This window comes from Podarcis liolepis (genome assembly GCF_965112155.1).
Source record: "Podarcis liolepis genome assembly, chromosome: 16".
Lineage (NCBI taxonomy): Eukaryota > Metazoa > Chordata > Lepidosauria > Squamata > Lacertidae > Podarcis > Podarcis liolepis.
The window spans coordinates 44612504-44628105 of NC_139567.1; the positions used below are offsets into that span (position 1 = coordinate 44612504).

At 52.4% G+C, this 15602-nt stretch overlaps 1 protein-coding gene and 1 long non-coding RNA gene across 2 annotated transcripts in view; both read right to left on the reverse strand.

Annotated features, from left to right (window-relative positions):
* Positions 1 to 15602, reverse strand: part of LOC310695601 — a 154678-nt gene that overhangs the window by 107491 nt on the left and 31585 nt on the right. The gene's annotated exons all lie outside the window — the stretch shown is intronic.
* The window catches only part of RTN4RL1 (reticulon 4 receptor like 1), a 63165-nt gene that overhangs the window by 46159 nt on the left and 1404 nt on the right, over positions 1 to 15602 (reverse strand). The gene's annotated exons all lie outside the window — the stretch shown is intronic.

The window sequence follows — 15602 nt, forward strand, 5'->3', positions numbered from 1 at the left end:
GGCAGGGAGTGTGTCGGGGGGGGGGGGATGTGCACCTTTCAAGTATCTGCAGCACACTCGGATCCAAAGCTCATTTATTTATATTGTTGTGAGGGTGTTTTTGGTGGGGTGCCTCTGTCTGCCTGATTCCCGAGTCCCCTCTAATTCCTGGAGCCTTCTACCCAGCTAGGGTTAAGATCTAACAGAGGACCCCATTCTTCAACTAGCCGGGCGGATTTCCATCCTTGAGGCCACCTTTTGTCTAGGCAAGGGCTGTGTGGCTGAAGGGGTAAGCTCCCTAATGGCAGGCTAATGGGTGGGCCATCCATCCCACCTCACCTGGATAATAATAATATAATAATTTATTATTTATACCCCGCCCATCTGGCTGGGTTTCCCCAGCCACTCTGGGCGGCTTCCAGCCGAATATTAAAAACAATACAGCATCAGACATTAAAAACTTCCCTAAACAGGGCTGCCTTCAGATGTCTTCTAAAAGTAAAACAGTTGTTTATTGCCTTGACATCTGACGGAAGGGTGTTCCACAGGGCAAGCACCACCACCAAGAAGGCCCTCTGCCTGGTTCCCTGTAACCTCACTTCTCACATCGAGGGAACCGCCAGAAGGCCCTCAGCGCTGGACCTCAGTGTCCGGGATGAACAATGGGGGTGGAGATGCTCCTTCAGGTATACAGGACCAAGGCTGTTTAGGGCTTTAAAGGTCAGCACCAACACTTTGAATTGTGCTCAGAAACGTGGATGTGATTTAGGAGAACAACAGCCAGGTAGTGAACTATTCTCTCAGCTAGAGTGAGCGGAACTGGGAGAAAGATGCAGGCAAAAGCCAGAGAGATAGAGCCATGCTTGATCCCAAGGCTGTGATGATGGGAGAAGCAGATTTTTTTTGGGGGGGGGGCGTGTTACGGCTGTGAGTCCCTCCATCTTAGCCTTAGGTTGTACAGACATGTCAATAAAACCATATCTAATAAAACCAATCGCTCCATTGGTAGAGCATGAGAGAGATGCTCAGGGACATGCGTTCGAATCTCATGTTGGGTGAAAGATTCCTGCACTGCAGGGGGTTGGACTAGATTATCCTTGTGGTCTCAACTCTACATTTCTATGATTCTATACGCTAAAGACACCACAATCTCCGCTGTCTCTCATTTCCAGGAAACTGGAACCTGTGGAAGCGCTGGAACCCCAGAGTCTCTCAACGCTTGGAAATGAGCAATATAATCTCAGCCCTGCCTTCCTTTAGCAAAATTCCAGCAGACAAGGCTGTCTCCCACCCCAGATGTTGAGGGACCAGCAGAGTGCAGCTTGGGGGGGGTGTTGCTTAGGCGCCACCTCAAGACAACGCTAAGCCTTTGGTCCAGCTGGATCGGCACTGCCAGTCCCAGGCAAGATGGATGGGAGGGAGGTGTACAAAGGAGTCGGGCTCCAGGTCCAGTCCAAGAGCCACAGTGTCAACCAGATGCCTCTTCTGGGAAGCCCACAATCAGGATTCGAACACACAACAGCCCTCTCCCTTCCTGCAGCTTCCAGCTACTGGTGTTCCAAAGAATTGCTGCTTCCGACAGTGGAGGACAGAGCGGAGCCATCGTGGCTTAAAGGTAAACGTAAAGGGACCCCTGTCGGGCTGCAGCGCTCATCTCACTTTACTGGCCGAGGGAGCCGGCGTACAGCTTCCGGGTCATGTGGCCAGCATGACTAAGCCGCTTCTGGCGAACTAGAGCAGCGCACGGAAACGCCGTTTAACTTCCCACCTGAGCAGTATCTATTTATCTACTTGCATTTTGACGTGCTTTCGAACTGCTAGGTTGGCAGGAGCAGGGACTGGACAACGGGAGCTCACCCCGTTGCGGGGATTCAAACCGCCGACCTTCTGATTGGCAAGTCCTAGGCTCTGTGGTTTAACCCACAGCGCCACCCGCGTCCCTTAGGAGCCATCAATAGCTCTCTCCTCCATGAATTGGTCCAAGCTTTGGGTCCTTGGCAAAGCATGCTCACACGCACACCCCAACAGTGCCTGCCCTCCCAGAGAGCCCCTCCAAAGTCCAAAGGGAAGCTTGCTTGAATTTGGGACGTGGGGGGGGGAATCCATGATAGTAGCACAGTCCTTTGGAAAATCCTTTCCCAAAGATGTGCACTAAGCTTTCCAGTCCTGTGTTCATCAGGGAGCCTTTGCAGTTCAACTCCAAGGGCACCCCCCTTCCCCCTCAAGCCTTCATCTATCCCACCCCTGCTTTTCCTGCCCTCTCTGTGCTGTGGTCCAGATCCTTCCATGGACGTCACCAGGCTCCCCAGTCACCTGGCTCCAGGCCTCTGTCACTGTTGTTGTGACATCATTTTCCCAGCTGGCCAGTGCTCTCCCCCCCAAAAGATAACCCAGCCCCTCTGGACAGGAGAGAAGTGTGTTCCATTTCCATTAAACAATGACCTCAGCTGCACTTCTTGAGCCAAGGCTGGGACATGGTTGTTGTCCTTCCAAACCCAACATTTCCCTGAGTTCTGCCATGTGTCTGGTCACCACCCCAAAACTTGGACACCCAAAAAAGCATCTGTTAGGGGAACGAGGTGCACTCAAAGGAAAGCAAGTGCAAAAATGGGTTGTATGAGGTTTGCTGTACGCAAGTGAAATGCACACGGAGATTTGCATATGGATTTTCATGCGGGCTTTTGGGGGGGTGTGTTGGAAATCACAAACAGAAAAAGGAGGAGCGCTGAACCGGATTGCCAAGATGAGGAAGAGAAGGAGGTTGATCCCTCCCTCCTCTGTTTGCACAGACCCCTCTGGGCGGGGTTGTTTGGGGGCAGCTGTGCTGGGGGTCTGGATGGGATTACAGAAAAGCCTGGCCTCCTAAACCAGCTCTTGCGCCCAACTTTGCTGGTACACTCTGAGTGAGGACAGTTCACAAAGAGAGTCTCTGCTCTCTTACTGGCTTGGAGGAAAGTGTTCCATCGGAGGCCAAGTCCACCACAGGGATCACCGGCCCCCAAATTCCCAGATGTGGCCCTCCATGCCTCTCTGCCTGGCCCTTGGGATTCTTCCTTGGACCACAGCCCTTCTTCACAACCTCTTTGAGTCTGGCTTTTAATAGTGCCTCTTTGCTTGGCCTGGATGGAGGAGAGCGACTCGAAACCAAGCTACTGTACAAAGGCAAAATTTGCACCTGTTGCTTGCCCACTGTTTCCTCTGGCCCTGCCCACTGTGGCATGTGGCCCCTAGAAGGTTGCATTGAAATTATCCCTGCATTGCAGGGGGTTGGAATAGATGACCCCTGGGGTCCCTTCCAATCCAATGATTCTCTAACCAACCAAACCTCTGTTGAGTCAGGAGGCCATTGCTCCATTTAGCATAGCAGTGTCTACTCTGACATGGAGCAACTGTAAATTGAGAAACAGCCTGAAATGTTAAAAATGGGGTGGAGGACCCCCCCAAAACACGTCCCTGTAAAAAGACTTGGACTCCCATAGCCCGCCTGCTGCGTTCTGGAGCTGAAACTCACAATGTGCTCCTCTGCATTGGAGAGGAAGAGGCTGGCAAAAGTCCCTCTCCGCTATGGGTGGGGGAAATGGGTGGGGCACAGATTCCTGCACTGCAGGGGGGGGGGTGGACTAGAGGACCCTTGGAACCCCTTACAAGATGTGCCCCGTCCCTGCAATGGGTGATTTGCTCATTAGTCACCTTTCGAGGGGTTGGGGCAGTGAATTATTCAGAGCACCTTGCCCAGAGAGCAACACCACGCATCCACGATAAGATCCACTAAAAATAGAAACAATAAATTTGCCAAACAAAATGGGGAATAAGACCGCGACACAAGGCCATCATTCAAATCCAGCGTCAGAGAAACGCCCCCCTTTAGTACTACTACAATCGCTGCGCTGGCTGTGGAGACGGAAAAGGAGCCCTTGGAGCCGACTGAAGGAAAGTGCAGAATCACTAGATGGGAGGCTGTGGTAAGACCACCGGGAGGCAGCGTGGCGCAGTGGTTAGGGTGTTGGACTAGGACTTGGAAGACCTGGGTTCAAATCCCATCTCAGCCACCGCCTCTGAATGCTGCTTCCCTCAGGCTCTGCTCGGGGTTTTCCCTTTGGGGAATCTGTGAGAAGTGGAGGCTGGACTAGGTGATCCAGCAGGGTTATCAGCCTTGTCATAGAATCAAAGAAATGTAGAGTCGGAAGGGATACCCAAAGGCCATCTAGTCCAGCCCCCTGCAATGCAGGAATCTCAGCTAAAGCATCCAAGACAGATGGCCATCCACCCTCTGCTTAAAAACCTCCAAGGAAGGACAGTCTGCCACTTCCCGAGGGAGAGATCACCTTCTTATAGTCTATATTTCTAAGGGGAAAGCTCCAGCTCTGTGGGAGAGCCCTGCTTGGCATGCAGAAGGTCCTGAGTTCAACCTCCAGCAACATCTCCCAGAGAAGGGCTGAGGGAGACCCTTTCCCCAGAGTCCCGGGGTGCTTCTGCCAGTCAGTGTAGGCAATACTAAGCCAGACTCGGTGGCCCGACTCAGTATAGGGCAGCTTCCTACGCCCCTAAGCTCCCTGGCTGACTTTGCATCAGTCACAGCCTCTCAGCCTAGCCTAGCCCACCTCGCAGGGTTGTTGTCAGGATAAAAGAGGGCAGTGGAGCACCCCACCCACTGGCCCCTCCGAAGCAGATCGTCAGGGCTATTCCCTGAGCTCTCTGGGCCAGAGAAGAGAGAGGATGGTCTTAGTAAAGGCTAAGAGGAAGGGGCTGCAATGACAAGGCTGTCCATTATCCAGAAGACAGGGAGAAGAGGCCTCTCCACCCCCAAGCCAAATGTCAAGGGAGGGAGGGCTCCATTTCAATTTCTCACACTAATCTCACTCCTAATCTTAAATTCAGCTCTCTTACATTTCCGCAGCAATCCGCAATACAATTTTTTCTTATTAAAAAAAGCTTCCTGAAAATTCCTCAGCATCTTAGTCAAATTCCTCCTCACAAACACATTTCTGCAGAGCAATTTTCTCTAACACTCTGCCCCTTTTGGCACGTTACTTTCACTGATATATTCATTTATAGGCACACTTAAACCCAGTGCGTGCATTTCTGTATGGAGAACTGTGTTGCAAAATTCAGAGAAGTGCAGATTTCTGAAGGGCGGGCGAGTTTCAGTTTGTGTTTTTCGAAAGCATGAATCGGGCTGGTTCGCAGTTAAAAAAATAAACTGAATTAGCTGTCTCCCACAACCACCACTGTGCCCCCATCTAGGGTCAGGGGTGGCCTGACTGCCCCTGTCTCCTGCCTTTCTCCCCAACCTTTCCTCACAACGGGAATCCCTTCAGGGACCCCTCTCAGACCTCAGAATCTCTACCTTCAATATCAAGCCCTGGTCCCAGGTGATGTGTGGTGTCAGAAAAAGAGAGCATGTGCAGAGAGCTTTTGATTTCCTGTTGTTGTTGTTGAGGAGGGAAGTCTCCCAGGACAGGCTTCCAAGTCCTAGACCAGCGGTTCTGAACCTGTGGCTCCCCAGATGTTGTTGGACTACAACTCTCATCACCCCTGAACTCTGACCTTGCTAGCTGGTGGTGATGGGAGTTGTAGTTCAACAGCATCTGTGGACCCAAGGTTGAGAAAGGCTGTCCTAGACAGTCCCAGAAGAACCCCGCTGCCGCCGCTCCCTCTCTCTCTCTCTCTCTCTCTCTCTCTCCCCCCCCCATCCTCGTCCCCCAGGAAGAGTGGCCGCCTTGGGGTGTTGAGAAGCTGCCAGTTGGTCCCTGGCTGCCTGCACCCAAGTAGCGAAGACCTGGGAGAGACCAGGCGTCAAAGCCCCTTGGATGACCTCGGAAAACAAGCACCGCCTCTCAGTCTCACCCACCTCGCAGGGGTGTTGTGGCGATAAATGAGGGGAGAGCGAGGCACGCTGCCTTGAGAAAGCAGAGGCTACAAAGGCAACAAATACCGTATTTTTTGCACCATAACACTCACTTTTTTCCTCCTAGAAAGTAAGGGGAAATGTCTGTGCGTGTTACGAATGCCTGCAGGTGGCAGGGGGGGGATCTGCTGCAGTCGTGAGCAGAGGATCCATGGTTCCCCTTCCTGCCCTCCTCCGTGGTTACAAAGCATGGATCCACATGGATCCTCAGGATTTTTGCATTGGGCTACTCCAAGCTCACTGTCAGATCACGTCTGTGGCCACAGCATGAACCACAAAAATCATATATCCACTATTTCGTTTAGAATATTTTTTTTCTTGTTTTCCTCCTCTAAAAACTACGTGCGTGTTATGGTCTGGTGCGTGTTATAGAGCGAAAAATACAGTAAATAATGGCGATTAGGGAGCCCACTGGCTTAGAGGAGACGTACACAGCTCTGAACACACACCGTTGCTAGGGGTGGGCTAGATGTCCCTTGGCAGTCTGTACAGTTTGATGGCCTCCAGTGGCGGGACATGGCCTGGGGGCTCAGGGGTCATGCATAGCAGCACGGGCAAAACCACAGTCACTCGCCCCTGGATCTGCACCCTGCAACTCTTGTCAAATGCTAGAGCTGACATTTGTTTCTGCAGAGCCCAGGTGCTGCTGCCTACCTTGCAGAAGCAGGTTCACAGTTCCTGGAGAGCAGAAAGAGAAGGCCTTTTTTTGTGTGGGGGGGCCCCCTCAAGCCCAGGCCAGCTCCGTGCCCACCCCCTCCTGCCCCTCCCTCTGACTCTCCCTGCAGGCTCCCTTCCCTGCATTAGAAGAGCAACTAAGCGCAAATAACTTAATTCGATTCTCTTGCCCAGCTGCCAAGTGAACCCTTTTAGCAAAGCAATAGAGGTGGGGGGGGGACACACACACCGTCTCTGCTGGGGTTCCTGCAGGCCCCCACCCCACCCCACTCCTGCCCAACCACCTTGCCATATGCCTTGACCTTGAAGCGACCTTCCTCTCCCCACACGGCTCTGCCGGGTCAGAGTCTGTCGCTCCAGGAGCTCCCCGGCCTGCCTTGCTTCCTGTCTGCTTCCTCCCCACCCTGGGGTGGCACAGCCCCTCACGGCAAGGGGGCACCAACAATAATACCCCCTCAACACACTCGCACGGCAGCAAACACTGACAAAGCCCCCTCACCCCGTGAGCCCCCAAGGCTGTCAAGCTAGGCTATCACCAGCCAGGGCTAAGAGAAGTGGCCCTTCCCCACACCAGGGTTGGGGGGGGAGTTAATCTGGATTAATTCGCCATGTGAACGGGATTACACGTCTTGCAGGCATCTCCTGATCAGAGGACTTGCTCTCGATTTGCAAGCCCCTTAATCTGGATTAGAGGCAGCCGCTAACTAGCTCTCCTCTGGGTCTGGGGTTATTTCCATCGGCTGTCCCGTTTGAAGGAGGTGACGACACCCCAGTGGGGCTGGTAAGGAGGTCCAGGCCTCATTCCCAAAGTACTGGGTGTTTGGTTCGAGCCCAATAAAGATAAGGTGGGGTGTCCTGGGGCTGTGATCCACACCTGCACACTTGCACCTCCCTTTCCTGCCCCATTAGGGCCCTTTCTGTTTGCAGCACCCGCTAGGAGTCCCTGGCAGCCGCCTGGCTGGGCATTGCAGAAGGAACCCAAGAGCTCTGCTTAAATGCCCCCAGACAAGGAGAAAGCAGCAGCTCCTGAGGCATCCGGTTGGCCGCTCTGAAAAGAGGGTGCTGGTCCAGTTGGGCCACTGGCCTGGTCCAGCCGGGCTCTCTTCTGATGTTCTTAAAAAGAACTCTCAGATCAACCCAGCTCTCCCCAAAAGCTGCTCTTCCCAGGGGGTCTTGTCGGCTCCCAGGCAGCGCTGTGATTCCCCCCAGAGGCAGACCCAGATCAATCAACAGATTCAGGTGTTTATTTTCTCCCCACAAGCAAGGAGCCTGCAAGGCGCCATCAATCACACTGGGATGTTTACACAGAGGAAGAAAAGAAAGCAGCCTTAATTCCAAGCCAAACCATGCGTTCATCTAGAGCTCTCCTTTTGGCTGACCAGAGGCTGACATCTGCCAAGGGCCTTTCAAGCTCAGTGTCATCCTTACCGGCCAGCAGCAATGGCTCTGCAGGGTTTCAGGCAGGGACTGTCTCCCAGCCCTATCTGGGGTCATGGACTGGTTGGAGGAACCGGCTGGGGAAACCCCAAGGGAACAAGGTTCAGAGCCCGGGGAGTGGGGATGGGACACCAATGAGTGGTCAGAGGGAGAGGGCTGGGAGAAGGAGGTGTTGGAAGCTGAAGCAGAACAGGGCTTAGTGAGCAGGGAGAGTCTGTGGCAGAGAGCAGTCCAGAATCAGAGGCAGAAGCTGAAGCAGGAGAGGAAGGAAGCCAAGAGGCAGAGATGAGTCTGGCTGGGGAAGAGTCACAGGTGTCTCCTGCTCCTGCTGCGACACACTCGCCTCCCAGAACCAGGAGAGGCCTGAAAAGGGTGGAGGAGAGGTTGGCTGCAAGCAGGCACAGTCTCAGATTGCTTGCAGGAGGGAATTTAGCTGTGGGGAGGCGGGGCCTTCAGCCTCTGCAACTGCTTCCTGGGGGGCAAGACCTAGTGAATAATTGCTGTGCTCATAGGACGGACACTCCTGCGCAGACACTGTCTTGCTAAGAAAGAGTTAACTCCAGCTTGCTCAGTGTGATCGAATGCTGGCTCGCTCCTGAAGATGCTGTCAGGGATTGAACCTGGGACCTTCTGCATGGAAAGCAGGTGCTCTGTACCACTGAGCTATGGCCCTCCCACCCCAAATATTGGAAAGACAGGGCAAGACCATTAAGGGAAGGGTGAGAGACGACTCCTATGTGGTGGGTGCTGTGCTAAATAAGAGGAAAACTCCCTGTTTCCTTATTCCCACCAAGTGGGTCTCACATGAAAGGTGGGATGTGGGGAAAGAGGCTTCTCCCGCTGGTCAAAACAGAGGGATGAGAGGTGAAATGAGGAGACCGGGAGCAGCAGCAGCAACAACAGGGATGAGTTGGCCAGGATTGACACACACACCCAGCACACTTTATTTCTATCACATCACAAACACCTCTGGTTTCACCCAGCCCCCTTCTTCCCTCCTACTGTATATTTTGGAAGGCTCAGCTTTATCTGCCTGCTGTGCACTTGGGCACCCTTTGAGACCTCAGAGCCAAATGTTTCCTGAACACAGAATCATAGAACTGGGAGGAACCCCAAGCGTCACAGAGTCATAGAACTGTCAAGTCGGAAGGGAGCACGAGGGTCATCTAGTCCAACCCCTGCAATGCAGGCGTCTTTTGCCCAAACCCACAACCCCGAGATTGAGAGTCTCCTGTTCCACCAACTGAGGTCGTCCAGCCCACAGGTAGGCAAACTAAGGCCCGGGGGCCGGATCCGGCCCAATTGCCTTCTCAATCTGGCCCGCGGACGGTCCTGGAATCAGCATGTTTTTACATGAGTAGAACTGTGCTTTTATTTAAAATGCATCTCTGGGGTATTTGTGGGGCATAGGAATTTGTTCATTCCCCCCACCAAAAAAATATAGTCCGGCCCCCCACAAGGTCTGAGGGACAGTGGACCGGCCCCCTGCTGAAAAAGTTTGCTGACTCCTGGTCTAGCCCACCAACCTGCAATGCAAGATCACAAAGCAGGTTTTCACCTGGGTTTTGATGAAATTGGGACACCATTTTGAATCAAGATGGCGGATGGAACCTTCCCCAACTGGGCGTGAGGTGGCTAATAGGCCAGTATGTGTACTCAAACACCCAACTCTCATTTCCAACTCACTCAGCGCAGCCTGGCTTAGTCTCTCTGTTGCCATATCTTTCTTATCCCGCCTTTGTTATGTATGCGTTACTTTGCATTTCAACTTCTGATGTAATCTGGCTTCGGGGAAACACGGAAATGCCACAAATAAATAATTTAAGGGCCTTCCTTGTCTTTTCAGCCCTCGAAGTGAGCAAGGGATCTGGTGGGGTGACAAGCCTGGGATTCCAGTTTTGCATCGGGGTTAAAGGGAGGTGCAGAAGAGAGAGGGAGAGTAAGATCAGCAGAAGGGACCAAGGGGCGGAGGGAACTTCTACTCCAGCATCCTGCTTTCACAGTAGCCAACCCGATCCTGTCCCCCGCAAATGGGCTGCTTGCAAGAAAAGCCTGATCACAACAGCAGTGCTCTCCTATCTGAGATCCACAGAAAGTGGTATTTCAGAAGCATCACTGCCTCTGACTGTGGAGGCAGAGCAATAGCTCATCCTGGCCAGTAGCCCGCCATAGCCCTCTCCTCCTCCATGAATTTGTCTAATCCTCTTTCTGAAGCCCTCCAAGTTGGTGGCCGTCACTGCCTCCAGTGGCAGGGAGTTCCAGAGTTTAACTCTGCGCTGCGTGAAGAAGGGCTTTTTTTGGGGGGGTCTGTCCTGAATCTCCCAACATTAGATATCCACAAGTTCACGTGTTCGTAGAAAGGTAGAAAAACACTTCTCTGTCCACTTTCTCCAGGCCTTGCATCACTTTATAAGCCTCTATTGTGGCCCCTCTTACTTGTCCTTTCTGTAAAGTGAAAAGTCCCAAATGCTGCAACTTTTCTTCATAGGGGAGCGAGTCATTCCATCCCCTCAATCATTTTGGTGGCCCTTTTCTGAACCTTCTACAATCTCCTTTCTGGGGTGCAGAGACCAGAACTATGTTCCTGCCACAGATTCAAATAACGGTTTTCCACTTCCAAGAAGAAGAAGAAAAGTTTCATTTCCATGAGAGCCAGAAATGAGTGACTTTCCCAAGACTGGAAAACAAATCCATAGCAGAGGCAAGACTTGAACCCAGCTCCCCTGGTCCCAATTATCTACCGCTGGCTCTCTACCCCAACTTGGCTGGAGGAAAGTCTCTTCTTGCTCTGGTCAGGGCCCTCTGGCACCAATTCTGCTTCTCCTCAATCCATTCGCCGGTTTATTTATTTAAATACTTAGGCTCCTGTCTCCTCTGCCAAAGCCCCAGGATGCCTCACCATCCACCTGTGGCATCTCTGGACACATGTTTTCTTTTCCTGCGTTGGGAAGGTCTCGTCTCTTTGGTAGGACATGTTGAGCTTCCTCTTCCATCGAATCATTGAACTGTAGAGTTGGAAGGGGCAATGCAAGAGCCATGGCTAAGAAAATCTCTGACAGGTGACCACCTGAGTCTGCAACCTTCCAGGATCACCCATTCCCCCCATCAAATGGCTTAGAAATTTCCTCCTAATGTTCCACCAGGATCTCATTTCTTGCCATTTTTCTACTGCTGGGAGTCTGGCGCTCCTTTCCTCTCCTCACTAATTCCACTCTTTTGGAGAGACTGTCATTTGTGACCTCTCCTATCCCCATGCCTTAAACTTTTATTTATCCCCCCCCCCACCTGGGGAAGCCGTAAACCAAAACAGCAACCCTCCTGAATTGCCTCCATCCCTTGATCTGATCCAGTTGGCCTGTTCTTAGGATGGGGGGGGTGAGGTGTAGGTTCCCCCGTTTCCTTATTCATCTTTTGAAATTAAGCCCCTTTCCTTTGCAAGTGGCACAGTCTTCAGAATGTCAAGTGCACCTTGATTTTAAAAGAATGGATGGGGTTGCTGGGTGGGGAGGGCTGCTCCCGACAGCCCACCCCAATGACTATCCCTGGTCTAAGAACTGGAGCTCCCTGGTGCTCTGGGAACGACAAAGGAATCTCCAGTTGGCCTCCGGAGCGCAACAGCAGAAGTAAACTTTGGTGAAATGGGTCTTTGGTGAACACCTCTGAAGTCTGAGAGAGTTAGTATAAAATAAGGAAGCAGGTGTTTATTGAGGGAAGTGCACTGGGCAGGATTCTATCGCCCTGGATCACCAACCAGCTGGAGGGGCAAAGAAGCTCTGCTCTCCAAGAGGACCTCAAAAGTGTGAGAGGAGAGGCGGAAGGGGAAGGGATGCAGCCAAGACACATCCATTGGCCTTCAAAGGACAGGTCAGCACAGAGGTCAAAGGGAGAGGGGCAGGAATCTGGAAGTCTCCCTCTCTCTCTGCCTGGACCACACACAGACCCTTCTAGGCAGCATCCTGACATCTCATGCAAGGGAACCTGGAAGGGATCTGAGAAGGCGTTTCAGAGTGGCTAAGGAGCCTATTACCCCCACAAAAACACATCTGCGCCACCTTCCATAGCTACCTGTGATTTGGCTCACTAGCCTGAGCCATCCAGAGCCGTTTGCTCTGTACTCTAAGTGGCCTGTTGGGTGAGAGGGAGCAGCTGCTATGGGCTGAGGGTGATCCTTCCTTGGCAGGTCAGGCCAAGGAACTGCAAGACACTCCTGTGATCCTACAAGGGGAGGGGGGCCCTCAGACTGGGGGCCCCCTCCGCCTTCCTTGGGGCTTTCCCCAGGCCACGCCCCTCCCTGGCTCTGCCTCACACCATCCTTGAGTACTTGTGCAAGGCTGCAAATGTGTCCTTGAACTCTGCACATGCCTCTGGGCTGCCTCGATGGAGGGTGGAGAGAGAGAGGCTTTGAGAGTGTAGCTAACCATTCACATTCCTTGCCCTGCCCACTTTTGGTTTTGGCCTCGCCCACCATCAAATCATAGAATTTTAAAGCTGGAAAGGACGCAATGGGTCATCTAGTCCAATGTCAGAAGTGGCCCTCATAAGGTTGCCCGGGATGGAATGTGGCCCCTGGATTGAAAAGGTCCCTGCCTGCCCCCACCCCAGGTGCTGTAATATCTGTCCTGAGACAAGCTCAGGCACTGGATTCTAAAGAGACTCAGAATAGGTTTTTAAAAGCTTTGGGATATGTGGGTCCCCCAGGAACTCCAGAATTGCCCCCCTCTCCTCCTCAAGAACAGAAGTGGGGACCCCAGTCTTAACTCTGTGGCTGCAGCCCTTTCACAGAGGCAGGAGAGCCAGTCCCGCTGGAGGAGGCGGCTTCAGCTGACCCTCAGCAGTGCTACAGAATGGCCCCCCCACCTTGGGGGTTTGGCCCCTTTGAACCGGGCTGCCTGCCGTTCCCAGGACTGGGGTCTGCCCCTTCACCCAACAAAGCAGCCTTGGCCAGAATCCAGCTCCAGCTGGACTACAATTCCCATCATCCCTCTGTGGCTCTGCTGGTTGCTGGGAGTTCTTGTCATCATGTCTCTTTCCCCCACAAAACCTGAAAGCAACTTAGAGAACCGTGAAAAATAAGCAAAATGTGCAAAACAACCCCTCAGATGTGCAAATGGTTGACTCGGTTCGTGAGGGGAGGGGGCCTTAAGAACACAGGAAGAACCTGCCCGATCAGGCCAGTGGGCCATCTAGTCCTGTGTCCTCCCCTCCCAGTGGCCAACCAGTCCCCCCCCCCATGGGAAACCAGCAAGCAGGATCTGAGCAAGAGATCCCTCTCCGCTCCTGTGCTTTCTAGCAACTGGTTGTCAGGAGCAGAGCCACTGATATCCTTATCATTAACCTTGCTCATCTTCTAAGTTGGTGGCCATGCCGACACTGATTCCTGTGGCAGGGAGTTCCACAGTTCAACCCCAGTCCTGGCCAGATTTATTTACCTGGCAAAATTTATACAGTGGTACCTCGGGTCACATATGCTTCAGGTTACATACACTTCAGGTTACAGACTCCTCTAACCCAGAAATAGTACCTCGGGTTAAGTACTTTGCTTCAGGATGAGAACAGAAATTGTGCTCCAGCGGCGCGGCAGCAGCAGGAGGCCCCATTAGCTAAAGTGGTGCTTCAGGTTAAGAACAGACCTCCAGAACAAATTAAGTACGTAACCAGAGGTACCGCTGTATACCGCTTACTGGGGGGAAATTATCTCTCTAAACAGTTTGCATGATGTGAATGCTTTCAAGTAGCCTCATCCAACAGAAGGTCAGGATCCAGGAAAGGGGTCCATGTTCTGCCCTTTGTGCTGGAATCAGGGCATGCATCAGAAAAACAGCTCTGCCGGCCGTGCTGGACCAGGCTAAAAAATGCACCCCTAGTCCTGCCTCCTGTCCTCACAGTGGCCCACCAGAGGCCCCAAAGGGAAGCCCACCTCTTCTCCCCCACTTGGGGTTCCCAGCATACTGCCTCCAACGGTGGAGCGAGAACACAGCCAAGGGGGGCTAGTGGTGGCCGCCTGGTTCAGGCCCTTGGGATCTTCAGAGGCTTCTCCAGGTCTACTTACAGATCCTGCCATTCAGGGGTGTTAAGCGGGGAGGGCTAGACCCAAGTCGCTGGCCACATCCCTATGATCTCCTGAACCTTCTTCCTTACATTATTCCTTTAGATAACTGCTTTGAGGGTTGTCTTCTTGCAGGTCTCTTAACGAGATATAGTATTGATTGATTGATTGATTTAATAAAACATATATAGCCCTTGATAGTTTTTTTTTAAAAACAACAACCCTCACAAGCAGTTTACGAAATAAATAAATAAAACAAATATTTGGCAAGATTAAGTGGCATGTTAATCGATTTAAAAAAACACACCTAAGTGGGTTGCATGAACCAAAGTTGGTTTTACATGTATGTGAGATATATTTAGATAATATTAAATCTCTGTGTATATGAGAGAATATATGTGCCTGTGTTTATATCCCCAGGTACACACATTCCTCTACTCACAACAACCTCAACTTTGCTTCTGTCCTGACTGTCCCTCTGAATGGCCGCCTAAATATGCAAAGATGACTATATGCAAATGGTTACAGGTAGGTAGCTGTGTTGGTCTGCGGTAATAAAATAATAAACAAATAAAAAAATAAAAAATAAAAATAAAAAAATCCTTCCAGTAGCACCTTAGAAACCATCTAAGTTAGTTATTGGTATGAGCTTTTATGTATCTGAAGAAGTGTGCATGCACACCAAAGCTCATACCAATAACAAACTTACTTGGTCTCTAAGATGCTACTGGAAGGAATTTTTTTATTTTGTTTCGACTACATGCAAATGAGATGCAAATATGTGCCTGGAGGCAGTTGCTGGAGACCTGGAGGGGTCCCGGGCTGAGCTGCTCTCCCTCCAAAGCAGACCTGCTCCTTCCGGGGCCCAGAACCAGCGAGGCCGCCGCCGGTGCCAAGAAGGGGCCGGGGTCCTTCTCCTCTGGGTGGGTGGGAGTGGGGGGCGTGGCCTGAAGCGGGCCCGGCTGCTGAATTATTCCGGGCGGCGATATTAGCTCGGCAGAGAAGCGCGGGCCGGGCTGGCTCTTTTCTGCATTTCCTCCGCGTGGCTGACGTACAGATAGATCCAAATGAAAGGCAGCTTCGAGACTCGCAAGAATTCCTCGCGGGGCCACTTAGCCAAGTCGCCTCGCCGCCCGCCCGGCTTGCGGGACCCAAAAAACTTCCTCGCCCCGCCCCCAATGGCCAACTTCCGAATGGGGGAGAGGTGGTCCTAAACTGACCTCTTGACCCCCACATCAAAGTCTCCCTCCCCCCTCTATTAAGGGGTCTGCTGATTCTGGCTACCGGGCTTCAGGGGCGCTCTGTGCATGCTCAGGAAGCTGTGCTCCTTTAAAAAATAGGTGCTGGGCCCCGACTCGCGGTCAGGAAGGAGGGCAGTTGCTTTGGCACGGATTAAGCTTCGGAAACTGGGGCAGAAAGCGGGGGTGGGGGTGGGAAGGGAGAGTGGGAAGGAGGGAGGGCGAGGCCTCATCCTTCCTTCCTTCCTTCTTCCTTGCGAGGGGCCTCTGTGGCACCGCTTTGCCAGAGGCTGCCGTGACAAGACCAGGCGCCTGAGCC